We start from the raw sequence: 13659 nt of genomic DNA on the forward strand, positions 1-13659 counted from the left end.
GCGCTATTTTAACCACTTGTGGTTAAAGGTACTTGTGCTAGCCTTTAACCAGCCTTGCCTTTATTTGTAAATTTAAAGGGCTAAATTTAGCAAGGTTTGGCTGTCCTCACAGGGACTGAGCAAGGTATGACTACTGTTGCTGGTATTGTGAACCAGAATTTCCTTCAACTCTAGGAAGCATGACTTTGGTGGATATATCTTTCTTGAGACACGTACTCTTTTGCATGCATTTTATGTCCTCCCTTTGCTCTCTGTGCCATCTATTGTGTACATGGGGTAGGGTAAAGGGCTCTGAGAGAAGTCTTACAATCACCACTTTTACTACTATCCTAACAATAATACCAACTCCAAATGTGTTGTGCATCTGAGCTGTAGCTAGATTGCCAGGTTTTCCTATCTGTTACCTTGCAACTGGAACAGAATTTATCTGTGCTCTAAGAACAGTTGCTAAGGAGAACAATCTGCCATTTCCCCTTGATGTGATTCATCTACTGTTTTCATTAGAATATGCTGAAAAAGCAGAGATGTTCCCTGCATCCTTGTAGTTGGATGCTGTCTGCCTCTACAGGCAACTGGCTTTCCAAAGGTATTTCTTGGATTCGTGAGACTCAACTGTTTGCGAGGAACTTCTGGAGCATCTTGTGAGTTATTTTGTAACCCAGAGGCACTAGTGATTGGCCAAGGTCAATCATTATACTGCCTAGGTTATTTCCCAACCACTACCAGATGGGACACTTTCTACTATTTGTTCTTTAATGTCCCAGGTGGTGATGTGCTTATGCTTTCCCTTGGAAGACTGACTTGGAAATGCTTATTCTTTTCTTTGGAAAATAATGGGAAACTTCCTGCTTGGAGCGAATACTTCTAGCTGGATACCTGAAGCAGCTGCTGGTTGCCCAAAGGCTATTATGGGGAACACTCACTTTCTTACAGTTCTTTGGTTGATAGTGCTGATTCCTGTGTGCAGAGAGAGAGCAGGAGGACTTACTAGTCCCTCTGGTAGGCTTTGTTTCAGAAGTGGAGGCCTACTTGCTGGAGACAGAGGGGCTGTTGGACAGCAGTTGATGGCTAGCACAAAGAGGAATGAAATGGGTCCTTCAGAGCTGAAAGAGCAACTCCAAAGTTGGAATTCAAGAAGGGGAGGCTGTAATAAGCTCAGTCCTTGACTGCATTAGACCCAAACTGTGAACTATGCGAACTGACTCATGAGTTACACTTGATGTATGGGGAATTAAGTGTGTTTGCAGAACTTGCAGAGCCAGTATCACTCCTGAATTGGACTGCTAAGCTCACTGGCTGTGAATCATTTTTATTCTTATTTAATGACATGCTGGTGATGGGACTTAACGTTCTGAGGGGTTTATGCATCCCTTGTTTTATGGCTGGAATTTTTTTAATTTCAGAGGCGTTTATGGTGACTGCAATGATAGAAAATATGGGGCTCCTTCTTCCAAAACTGGCATCTTGTTTTGACTTTAGCATTGCCCTTTGCCAACTAATAGTGGATACCCAGGACCTGGAAGATTCTTCCCTTGGAAGCTGAATTAGTGGCTTGGAGTTTGACTCTCTCCTTTGCTTCCCATAGATCTATGCAGGAAAACCTCTTCTTCCTATCATCTCAGCCTAACCCAAAAGTCCAGGTTTCAGGGAAGGACTGCTCCCTCTCCATCAAGAGCAGAGTCTACTGACACCAGTTGAGATCCCAAGATGGTAGCATGGGAAAGAGTTCACTCTCTTTCACATACAAATGTGGATAACCCAGCATTTGTCCAGCAAGTTTTCCCAAGAGCAAGGACCCCCTCACACAGCAAGAAAACCCAGATGACTTTGTGTAACAGCAGCAGCTGTTGAAGCTTGCCACTGTAGTATGAGCATACTAACTGCAGATCCAAATTTTTTGATCCAAATCCTATGAAGGAGCTGTCCATCTTTATTCTTTCCTCTGGTCCCCATAATTGAGCTAGGGTAGCTAATTGTAGATTGTTTAAATTTGCACAATATATGCTGTGTGAAGTCTGAAGAGCTTTATCGTTACCATGCTTGAACTACTCTTCAGTCACTTTGTTCATATTTATGGAAACATCAAACAAAACTCTTCATGGAAAATTGATTGTATCTCAGACTTAATTTTGTGACTTCTTAAATTGCAGACAGAAGTAGATTAGGTTATCTAGCAGGGAAGCAGAAATGGTACAAGGTTTACTAAAATCTGGTCCACAGACCACTGTGGTTCATAAAATACCACTTGGTGGGCTGTGAAATAGTTAAAAAGGAAGTTTATATATGCATGCTTCACAACTGCAAGCAGACAGAAAAGTGGGAAGAAAATAGGCTAAACTTTGAATGCTTATTTCTATTTTAATTGGCTGCAAATGAAAGTCATTGTGACAGCACTGCACAATACTATATGGACTCTTTTCCTCCAGTAAGATTACAGGGTCTTTTGACTTTCAAAAAAGAGAGAGAGAGTGAATCAGGCAGCTCAAATACTACACACTGAAAAGAAATAACAGTAGGAAGTAGCATAGCCTAGTTCTTTCTACACTATAATATATTCATGTTTAATTTTCAGCCACTGCAAAAAGCTGATGTTCACATGTCAGCCCTTGTGTGGTGAAAGAAGTTGAATGTGTCGCATTTGGCAGTTATTGCCATTCTAGACTTTTGTTGTTCCTGTCATGCAATTGAAGGAACATAACACACCTTACCCTCAAGAATGAATTTTTCTGCACCATTGAAGATAAAGTGCCTTGATAGCAATTGGGACTACCCTAATTAAAATAATAGTTTAATGAGTAAGGGACCATGCCATGTGGGGCAGATAAGGATGCCCATGCTGCTCTTGGCAGCTGCTTTCCACCAGAGATTTGTAAGAGAGATAAAAATCATGTAATTTTTCTTTGAGTAAGAACAGACTTTCATTATCTGGCTTTCTTGCTTATTTGCAGAGCACCCTGCCATTCCAGAATGCCATTCCGGGAATGGAGGGCAAGGGCTGCTTCTTGTGTAATCATTGATCTGGTCTTGGCAATTGCCTGGTTGGCAGTAGAAAGTGCTGAAAAGCCCAGTTGCTATCTCTGGGATTGTATTCATGACACACTAACTTTAGCCCTAGCTAAAGTTAGGCTAACTTGTGTGGGGGGGGAAGTTACCTTGTGGTGATAGCAACCACAATGCAAAGCTCTTCAGCAGCATGTATTACTGCATAGGGTAGCTAAGTCCCCTCTGTGTTACTACCTCCAGCAGCACATCAGTTTAAAACACCACTTAATATGGTTAGAGACTTTAGTTTGTGGACCTGACATAGGAGAGAGATGACACTTGAGATTATATTAAATGAACACCCACAAGTAATGACTGTTCTTTGCTACTTCTGTTAAATTTAATGCCTGTAATGTGACTTGTACTGGTCTTCCAAATGTTATTCCAGCTGTAAAAGCAGATGGCAAATGTGTAGATTTTCTTCAATGATTGTCAAATGTGTAATTAAAATATATGAGAACTTTCAACCAATTGTTCTTGTGTGTTCTTCCTAGACCATAAAATGCTTTTTAGTGTTTGCACCAGAAGTGGAATTGAAAATTCTGTGCTTACTTTTGGAATTAACCTTGTTAGAGATTAGTAGGACTTTTTGGTTGTTATTTTTTGGAAAAAAATGCAAAATGGTTTGTTTGTATGGGTTTTGCGGGGGGGGATATTTTTCATATTTTGGAGGGCTTTTTCTTTGTTTTTTAAGAAAACAGATAATTAGTTCACTGAGACAGTGGGAAAATGGCTGGGAAACCACTGGCAGCCCTCCTTAATGACATGACCTCAGTTGTGTCACTGAAGCAATCATCGACTTGGCTTCCATGTCTGTAAAATAAGAATGGTTACTGTTTAGTTCTATACTACTTTGAGCTCCATGAGAGGAAAAGTCTCTAGAAAATTTTGTTTGGTTGATAAATGAAGATACTGATTGAGCTCTTCACGAGGCAGTTGCCTAATAAATGAGTCACTGTCATGACTATAAGAACAGAGGTCTGTTGGGTCTCATGTAATAGGTTTAATTTATGCCTCAGGTCTTCTCCTTTTCCCCTTAACTAATGCTATTCATAGCACAGTGTTGCAGCCTTTCTGTCTCTCCCTCTCCTGCTTAATGGTTGTATGTGCCAAATACAGATGGTTGGCCTGCCCAGCGGGCACCTGAAGCTCAAGCTATCGGAAGCACGTGCCCTTCAGTGGCACTGCAGCCACTTTCTGGTTAGGTCCAGCTTGCTGGGAAGTCTGGTGAGAAGTTATGTTTCCCCTGTGCAAATTTTTACCGCTAGCTCAGGTGTATGCCCATCTCGTGAGCCTGTATAGAAAGGGCTGGACATGGGAAAAGAAGAAGTCTGAGAGGGGTTTGTGTGTGTGCACTTACCCACATGCACCATTTTGTTAAAGTGTTTGTTGGAACCTGAGAGCAAAATATAAATGAGCATAACAGCCACAAGTAAGTCCAACCATCAGAGCTGTGAGGTTACAGAACAGGCCTTTCCACAGGAATAGCAGGAGCAAAACTCAGCCCAGCTACTGCTCATGTGGAATTTGATCGGCTTATGAAAGGGGCCTCTTTGACATGGTTGCCAGCAAAAGCAGGGGACTCAGTGACCCAGAAGCTGCCTTCCATGTCTCTTAGGCTCAGGTCAGGCTGACCCTCCATTACCAAATCTCAATAACAGGTTCAGAGTCCTACATAACTTCTTGCCCATCCTACTGAGCTGGATCTACTTGCCAAAGAGCAAATGGGGAAACAAAATAAGACCTTTGACCCCTTGCTATCTCTATATTAGCTTTGCATAAATGACGGTGTCTCAGATGAGCATCTAGATCAGCTTCTGCCTGTGAGACAGAGAGAAAGCAGGACAGGTAAGAGCTCTCTGTTCTTGGTGGTGAGGACTTTGTGACTGGTGTATCTAGACCATATGGAAGTGAGTGGAGGTGGTCTCCTATTTTGCCCCACTTTTTCTTGCCAGCCAAAGTGTGAGCCCTTCTCAGGCTCCCTAGCCAGGAATATTGCTGAAACAGAGGAGGGTGGGAGCACTTGAGTAACCTGGACTGAAGTCAAGTGACGGATGCTCTATAGTACGCTTATAGGAGGGTCAAGCCCATGATAGATTTTTCAGAGTTTCAGTGGTAGAAGATAAATAACTTTTTCCAAGCTGCTCCATTTTGGGGACTGCAGGCTTTAAGGCAGGTAAGATCCCCTCTTTATGCTCTTTGGGAGCAAATTTATACCTTGCATCTACGGAGGGAGAAACTGGCTCTGGGATTAAAAAGCAAGGAGGGATGGTAACTGAGCAACTGCTGCTGGTCAGCAAATGTCTAGTGAATATGGAGTGGTAGCTTTTGGAGGTAATCTGTGTATAGTAGGAAATTAATATGGATGGAAACTGCTTTACTGTGGAATAATAAAGAGCATTGACTAGCAGCTACCTGGCACAGAATTTAGCAAAGCAGTCATGTGTAACAGGCTTGCAGCCTTTCTTTCCATGCAATTCCTATCACTGTGATGTTTTGTTCATGTTGCTGTAAGTGATGCAGCCCTTTACTCAGGGCATAAATCAAGTTTAACTTCTAAACACCTTTTTAAATGCACAGTGTTTGAAAAGCTTATTTATATATAATGTCATGCTTTTCAGTTACCAAGTACTGACTTTTGAAGAGTTCTCTAATTTTGGCTTTTTTAATAGACAAAATAAAGGTTAGGTGAGGGTAAAGTTTGCATTTATTCCCTTTTGAGAATTTTTTCTGCATTGGTTACTAACTGCTAATCACAATGCAAAAAAGATGAGAGAACCTCATTGGCTGAATCTTTTCTCAACTATAGGAAGAAAAAATACTCAGATCACTGGGTCATTAAGATGAGCATCTTATGTGCTACACTGATCAGAACAAGATTCTTCAAACCAATTAACAAAAAATCAAACAAAAAAAATCCCATAATGTGACTTCTTCAGTTGTACCTCTGTATGGCAGAAACCTCTTCTAACCTATGCAAGTTTTAGTGCTTTGCTCATATGCTGAAAAGGGGGCTTTAGATCTTGTATAAAAGAAGTAACTTTAACTGTAACATATTTTGTGGAGCTCTGAAAGCTATCATTCATTGTGGATATTTACGATTATACAAATCAAAGGACACTTTCATTTTTGAACTATCTTTTTGTCACTTCTGAAGAGGAAATGCACCATGATCTTTCCTGTTTTCTCTTTCTTGTATTGGTTTGATTTGTTGCACAAATCTGGTGTTTAACAGACATGCTTTATTTCTCTGATAATAAACAAACCATTATATGGTGATTCCAGCTGATCTCTTGGTGTACAGGGCTGAACTGGTACTGCAAGCCATGCTGCAATCCAGGGCTTTGGTGATAGCTCTCATTCTACTCCTTAGCACCACCTTCCCAGGTAAGTCTGAAAAGCCTTTCTGTCTGCCTGAGACAAGGCTCTGCTTTATAGATTCTCACTTATCTCAGGAAAGTCTGTCCCAACCATAAACCAGGACTGAAGCCAAATAACACAGTCTGAGACCATGAATTTACAGTGCTAGTGAGTGTGAATCCAATTGGTAGGGGCCTCAGATGAAAATCTTCCATAGCTAGTGCAAATACTCTGCCATTTAAACACTAGGACCTAGATGCCTGAATATTAGAGATGAGGTGCTGCTGGATGCAGGGGAAATATGGGGGGGAGGGAAGGACTTTGAATCTGTGAAGAATTTCTAGTCTCTTCCCACTGTGCCTCTGGGCAGACTTCACAGAGATGAGTGATTAGGGAAACTTAATGGTTTTTGCTTCCTTCTCAGAAGTGCACTCAAAATCCATCTTTGAGAAAGACAACCGCCGTGACTGGTTGGCCACCCCCAATAAAATTGTCGCTTATTGCTTTGAAACTGTGAACAACATGTCCCCTAAAGTCGGTCAGTTCTTGATGGATGTTGCCCAGACTCCAGTATTTGTTGGTGCCAGGTATGGAAAGGTTTTCTGTGCTAGTGTTGTGATAGCCACAGATGGGGAAGGTGAGGGAGGAGTGGGAGGAAGTACAGATTAATCCAGTTTCTACATGAGGAGATGCAGGGAGCAACGAAAAAGCGAATGAAGCCTGATGTGAATGCAATGGGAAGGGGCTGTTGTAGGGGCGAGATGATTTCACGTGAAAGTGCAACACCTTCCAGGGGTGCAGATTGAACAAGGCAATCCTAGGGTGATAGCAGATATCTCTTTATATATGAGTAGTGAGGGAGGCAGACACTGGCTGGTGGGGGATCAGCTACCCTCAAAGTGGCTGTGCAGATGCTGCGGCACTGTTTGTGAGGGGCTGAGTACTGAAGGCGCCAGGAAACACTGGTGTCACTGAGCCCAAATGACAGAACTGGCTCTGGCTGTAAATTTATATTCTTAAAGAAGGATTCCTCCCAAAAGGAAAAGCATGATGACCCAAGATATGCAGTTTCATATAACTCATGGCAAATACAGATTGCCTATTCCTGCTTTCTGAGGAAAGCCCCTCTAGGATTGCTGAAAAGCTTTGTACTGACAGGCAGTGTGAAAGAAGGGTAGCTTGATAACTACTGCAAACAGAGATTAATCTTTCTCTTATTTGTGTATCATCTCACATATTTGTGTATCTTACCACACACATTGTTGTCCCCTGCAGGAACTTCTTCACAAGAGTGATAGCTAAATTCGGTGCAATGGCTGAACAGGTGATGGAAGAAATAACCCAGTTGAAGACAAATGTCCTAGGCTACTAGTCAGATGAAGACAAGTCAGTGTTTCCTTACGTGAGTTGGTAGCATCCTGCAGTGTCCTCTTTCTCCCTGCCCCTGCTACGGACCAAGATCAGTCAATAACACAGAATCGATACTCCTGTTAATGCCACTAGAGGGAATCCAGCTTCAGAGACCAAAGGATGGAAGACATCTACTGAAGTCTCCCCAAAATGAAACACTGCTGGGTATGGGGAAGGCAATGAGATTGCAGAGCTCTTCTGTAGCCAAATCCTGAAAATTAATTCCTCCTGAATGGCTTGGTCATTGCCCCTCTAATAAAAAAATGTTGGTTGTTACACTTCCTTAAGTTTCCTACTTGTTATTGAGTGTTATAAAATCCCATCCACTTTGGCCTCCCGTCCTGCTGAGAATGAAGCTGTGATTCACAAGAAGTTGTTATAGGCTATGATAATATATCCTGACTGTTGAGGCACATTTAACGAAGCTCAAGTTCTGCTCTGTGTGGAATTACTTGAGCATCTTTTGGAGCGGCCACAACATGGCAAACACAGCAGCGATTGTCTCAGATCAGGAAAGACCATGAGAATTTGTAATGTTGAATCCTACTGATTGTGCTCCCTGGTTGGGTCAGAAGCAAGCAGGAGCACCTGTACAAGTGTCTGAAGACTTCAGACTATTTAGGAAAATAAGTGCCAGTAAACCAAACCGTGTATTAATTTGAGCAGGACCTTGAACGTATACTTCTAATGACCAGTGAGGTCACCGAACAGCCTTTTCAGAGCAGAAATGAGGGGAATATTTCTCACTAGTTTCAAGATGGAGGTTGACCTATGCCCAGGACTATCTATGAAGGCCTGGAAGGCCCTTGCCAGTCCTGTGTAACTGTGCCTCATCTCAGATGCTTACATTGGATACAGAAATCCATCTACTTCATCATTAAGTAAGCAGAAACAAGCAGAAAATTTGTCTGAAATCATATCGGGACACTGCAGCAGAGGCTAAAATGAAATACTGCTAGCCTGAGATCTGGGAGTCACCATCTCTTCACACACACAGGGGCAGGGCTACTGCTTAGGAAAGAGAGCATTACTACAACTGACAAAAGGAGATTTGCCTTTTAACTGCAAAGAAACACTATTGTCTCTTACAGCACATCTCTACTTACTTTCCCTTCATTGGGATCTTAAACCTAAAACTTTGTTTTGCTTCAACTTTAGCATTAACTATCTGTCAGGGCTGGAGGGCATCAGTTGGCCTTAATGGCTCTGACCAGCCTCACCAGGGACCCCCACCCACACACCCTGCCCATGGGCCCAGGAGTCCCATTTAAACTCAGGCAGGCACCGGCATTCAGACCAGTGCCTGGCCCTGCTGTCCTGGATTACTGGTTTTCCTGGGTGGATGCTGGACCTATGTTGTAGGTAGCCTTGTCTCCAGTCCCACCTCTGGCCCTGCGTTCAAGATGAACCTTGGACCTATGCTGTAGCCTTGCCTCTAGCTCTGTCTCCTGCTGTCCTGGTTGGGCTCCCTGGATGACCCCTGAGGTGAGCTTGTTACCTCACCTTCTCTGGGGCTGTTGAAGGACCCTGTCACTGTTACTACCTTGCCTCTGTTTGGGTACTGTGGAGCTGCCTCCTTGTTGGGGGAGGGAGGAGTCACTACCTGTGCTGGGGTCACCCTGGACTCCTGGCTCGTCCTCCCTCCAAGAGCAGCCCTGCTCTTGCTGCTCCCTGACACTACTTCTAGATTCTTAAGTATTTGGCAACTGAGTAGGGGAGTAGCAGGAGAAAGGGGGAAGCCCAAGGAGGAAACAGGAGCCATTAGTGCTTGGCCTTTCCCTTGGATGCATGTGTGGAAAAAGAGGAAGAGGAGAGACGGCAGGTGATAAGGAGGAGGGAGAAGCAGTAGAGTCTGAAGGAAGAAGAATAATCATCAACGATGGCTCTAAAAGCTGAATGTGTTTCCTCGAGGGTCTCCCCCCAGGTTGAGTTTGACTACACAAGTTAACCCCAATAGCTGGCAAAAGGCTAATTAACAGGTGACGGCTGTATTCCAACCTGCATGTCTGTGCCAATCTCCCGTCAGCATCGGTGGGAGAACCGCCCTGACTGCATATGCAGTGCCAGACTCCTATTTTAACTGTGCTCTACACTTACTAATGGTGTTCTGCCATCTCAAGAGACTGGGCTGTGTCATCCTGGAGCTTCAGCTCTCCTATTGCTTGGGCAGCAGATGAGGAGTGGAAAAGAATATCCTAATGTAATAGGAAGGATCTCTTTCTCCAACCCAAAGCACTGACTACTGAAAATGTTTTGTGGCCATTTTCCTTCTGAATGGTCAGAAAGACTTACTGAAGGCAGTACCTGATTCTCCAAAGCTTCCTTCTTGCCTCAGTCTGAATTATGTCTCCCAAGGTCTCTCTTCCTGACAAGTCTGCTTCATCACAAAACTGAACATGTTCTAGCTGCTGTCCTCTTGGAGCAATCTGGTAGGCTATGAATAATGCAGGATAGTGTTCTTCTGAAGAAATGAGACTCCTAGGTCTTATTCTTTTGATAATTCCAACAAATAATTATCAGCTATCAATATAAGCTTTCATGTAACCATTTGTCTGGAAAAATAAAGCTCATTCCACATTTTCTATATCTCAGCACATACTTGGTACCATGAACAACTGAAATGAAGTCAGCACCCCTATGCAGGGCAGTAAGTGTTCTTCTGTCTCTGGTTATTTCACCACCTCTGCAGACCTCTCTTGCAGTGTTTTATTATTATTATTATTATTTTTTTTTATTACTGCCTGTTTTGATTAGACTATCTACAATGCTTTCTTGGTCACACATGCATATGCACACACATAAAGTATGCAAATACACTGGTACTTAGAAGAAGGTTTAGAAAAGTGCAGTTTGGGCTGATAAGAGTGTTTACCACATGAAAAGGCCAGAAACTTCAGCTCTTTCTGCTACAGAAATGATTTCCTACCTGCTTGTTTTGCATGTGTCTGCTCAGTCTTTCTTCCTGTATGTAACCCTTGTAGGAAAAGCCCTGCAATCTAAATTCATTCTTGCCCTACCAAAGCAGCTAACGTTCTGAGAGTTTTCTCAGGATAGCGCTAATCCTCATTTGTCCAACATTTCAGAAGTATCTCTTGCTTAAAGAGTGATAAATTCATGAGCTGTACAAAGGAGTCTGAACCTGCCCTTAGAGTTTGATGTCCTTGGAATCACTGCTTCAAACTTCTGAATCTTTCCATAGACATTGCCAAAAGGGTAGGAAAAAGCATGGAAAGTATAGGGGATTCCTGCTGCACTTCAAGTTTGTTGTGTGACTTCATTTATGCAGCATGGTGGTATTTCTCTATTGTACCACATGCTTGTTTGCTTCAGTTATGCAGTGATATGAATTCCATGCTAAAACTTATGAAGTTTTGGTATTTTTTTTAATGCATTTAGTTATAGCCCTTTAATTCCTCTATAATGTAACCTCCAGTGAATCCTAGCCAGCCATATGCTAACTAGCTATGTTTGATATTTGACTGATTTCAGTATATGGGCAAATCTGATTCAGCTGGTAGACCTCTGTATTTGGTCCTACTGTATCCTGAGATCATGTAGTTATTTGTGTCTTCGTATGCTTCAAAAGAAGTAATCTGGAAACTTCCCAGATTCACAAATGTGCTGATTAATCTGTTGCACAATGTGCAGCATAAAGCAATCTATAAAAAGCACTATAGGAAACCTCCCACAGCCACTCTTGACCCTGATGTTACTGGCATCATCCTTTGCTAATTTCTTTAAAGGCAGAAACTATCAGGTGAGTAACTGAGACAGCATTCAGGCAGAGGCAAAGTAGGAAAAAAAAGATCATTTTATTCCCCAAAGGATCCTGGGGCAAATTCATAAGACTCAGGATTGGGGCATGGGGGGGGGGGGGAGTCTTATGTTTTACACTTGGAGTTAGAATATGTCACTTACATTTAATCCCACTTTTCAGTAGGAATAAACAGCTTAATCCTTACATGTTTCTTTCTTTCTTTTTTTTTTTTTTTTGTCTGTAAAATAGAGATGGAAATTGCATCTGAAGTCATGTCTGTGAAAGTTCACTAAGTGCTTCAAGATTCTTGGAGAGACTTAGTGAAATGTTCACTTCGGTGATATTCATTTTACAGAAGCTTTCTTTGTGAGCAATCATCTCTCATTTACCAGCTTTGAGAAAGCTTGCGGTGTAACTGGTTCAGCTGAGTCCATTGACATGAAATTTCAAGAAGCATCAGTTTTCTGTTGTTTCTGAGATGGATGAATAACATCTGATGCGTTCCTAATTTCTGCAAAAACACCCTTTCTTGAAAACTACCTATTACGCCTAATACGCTGCAAAATCCTCGGTGGTTTATACCGTTGATGGCACAGAACGGTTTGGATGTTACTCCCCAGCTCCCCTCACCCGTGCAGGGTGACTGCAACACTTGGGAAAACGACGACTGGCTGCCTGCCCGCGCCTGCCGGGGAGTGGGGCGCGCGGGCGGCGGTTGGCGGCGCGCGGCGAGGCGGCCGTTGGGCCGGGGGAGGGGGCCGCGAGGCGCTCCTGCAATGCCAGCCGGGGCGAGGGGAGGTGCGGGCGGCCCCCTCTGCCCCCCGCGCTGTCTTGTACGCCGTCGCTTTTATGTGGGGGTTGTTTCTCTAATCCGATCCTCTGGCTTGGCGCGGTGCTGCATCTGCCTTCCCCCCCGCCCGCCATCCCCGTCTCCCCGGGGGCAGGAGGCAGCGCTCGCCCCCGGCGTCCCGGGAGGCTCCTGCCGGCGTGACAGGAAAGCCTTGCGTGCCAGGCCTCCCTCCCGGTGGGCGAGAGAGATCAGTCAGCGTCTGTCTCTCTTTTGCTCAAAGCCCACAGCTTTCGCCGCGGCGGCGAGCACTGACTCAAAGCGGGCCCGCCGGGCTGTCCCGCTTCGCACGCGATGCTGCCGTCGCCGCCGCCCCCCGGTCCGGCCCGGCGCCTCCCGCACTCCTGCCCCGCCGCGGGGCCCGGGCGGCGGCACTGCCGGCGGCGGCGGCCTGGGCGCGCAGGTAGGCTCGGGAAGCGAGAACGCCGCGGGGAGTGGGGAAAGGCGGGCTTACCCCGAAAGTGCCTCCTCCGCTTCAGATATGCTTATTTATATATATGTTTATATTTTTATATGTATGTGTATACACACATATGTATAATGCATGTTTTTTAAGTTATTTTATTTTTGGGAGGGAGGGGGGGTCTTCATGTTTTGAGGTGCTTGAAAGGCTTTGGTATCACAGTCCTTCCCCAGGCTGCAGTGCGCCTGCTCCTGCCGCCTGCAGAGCAAGGCCTGCACCTGGGGGTCTCCAGCTTTTGCACCCACTGGGCCTGCTGCCTCCTTCTGCCCCTTGTCAGCCTGAGCAAGGCCTAAGCAGCACGTGGGGGCTTTCCTGCCTAACCCCAAGGCAGCCGAGCATCACCCCAGCTCGGAAAGGTCAGGTGAGGTTTGCAACCCCAGCCTGGAAAAGCTATTGGGGGCCCCCAACCTCGGTGACCTGGAGGCTGTGCAGGCTTTGAAGGGACTGCTCTGGATTTAAGGAGATAGAGGGGCAGAGATGCCTCAGGCTAATGCTCGGGGGAGAACTTGGACTGGCAGAGGGGTGGCTTTATATCGATAAAGCCACATTTTAGGAAAGGCTGCCCCTGTGTGATGCTTGTAGGGCATGCTGCAACTAGGATGGGTAAATCACTCCCTACTAGGGCTAGCAAGGGTCTGCCCTTGGAGAGGTGCCTGCGTGTGAAGACGAAGGGGAAGAGTGTTTTGGCATGGGCTGAGTTAGAAAGGTTTGAGAAGCTGTAGCTAGGACAGTGTTGGGTGGGGAGGGTTGTTAGAATGTTATTTCCGTAATATGTAGAAA

Source organism: Apteryx mantelli, chromosome 1 (genome assembly GCF_036417845.1).
Source record: "Apteryx mantelli isolate bAptMan1 chromosome 1, bAptMan1.hap1, whole genome shotgun sequence".
NCBI classification, from domain to species: domain Eukaryota; kingdom Metazoa; phylum Chordata; class Aves; order Apterygiformes; family Apterygidae; genus Apteryx; species Apteryx mantelli.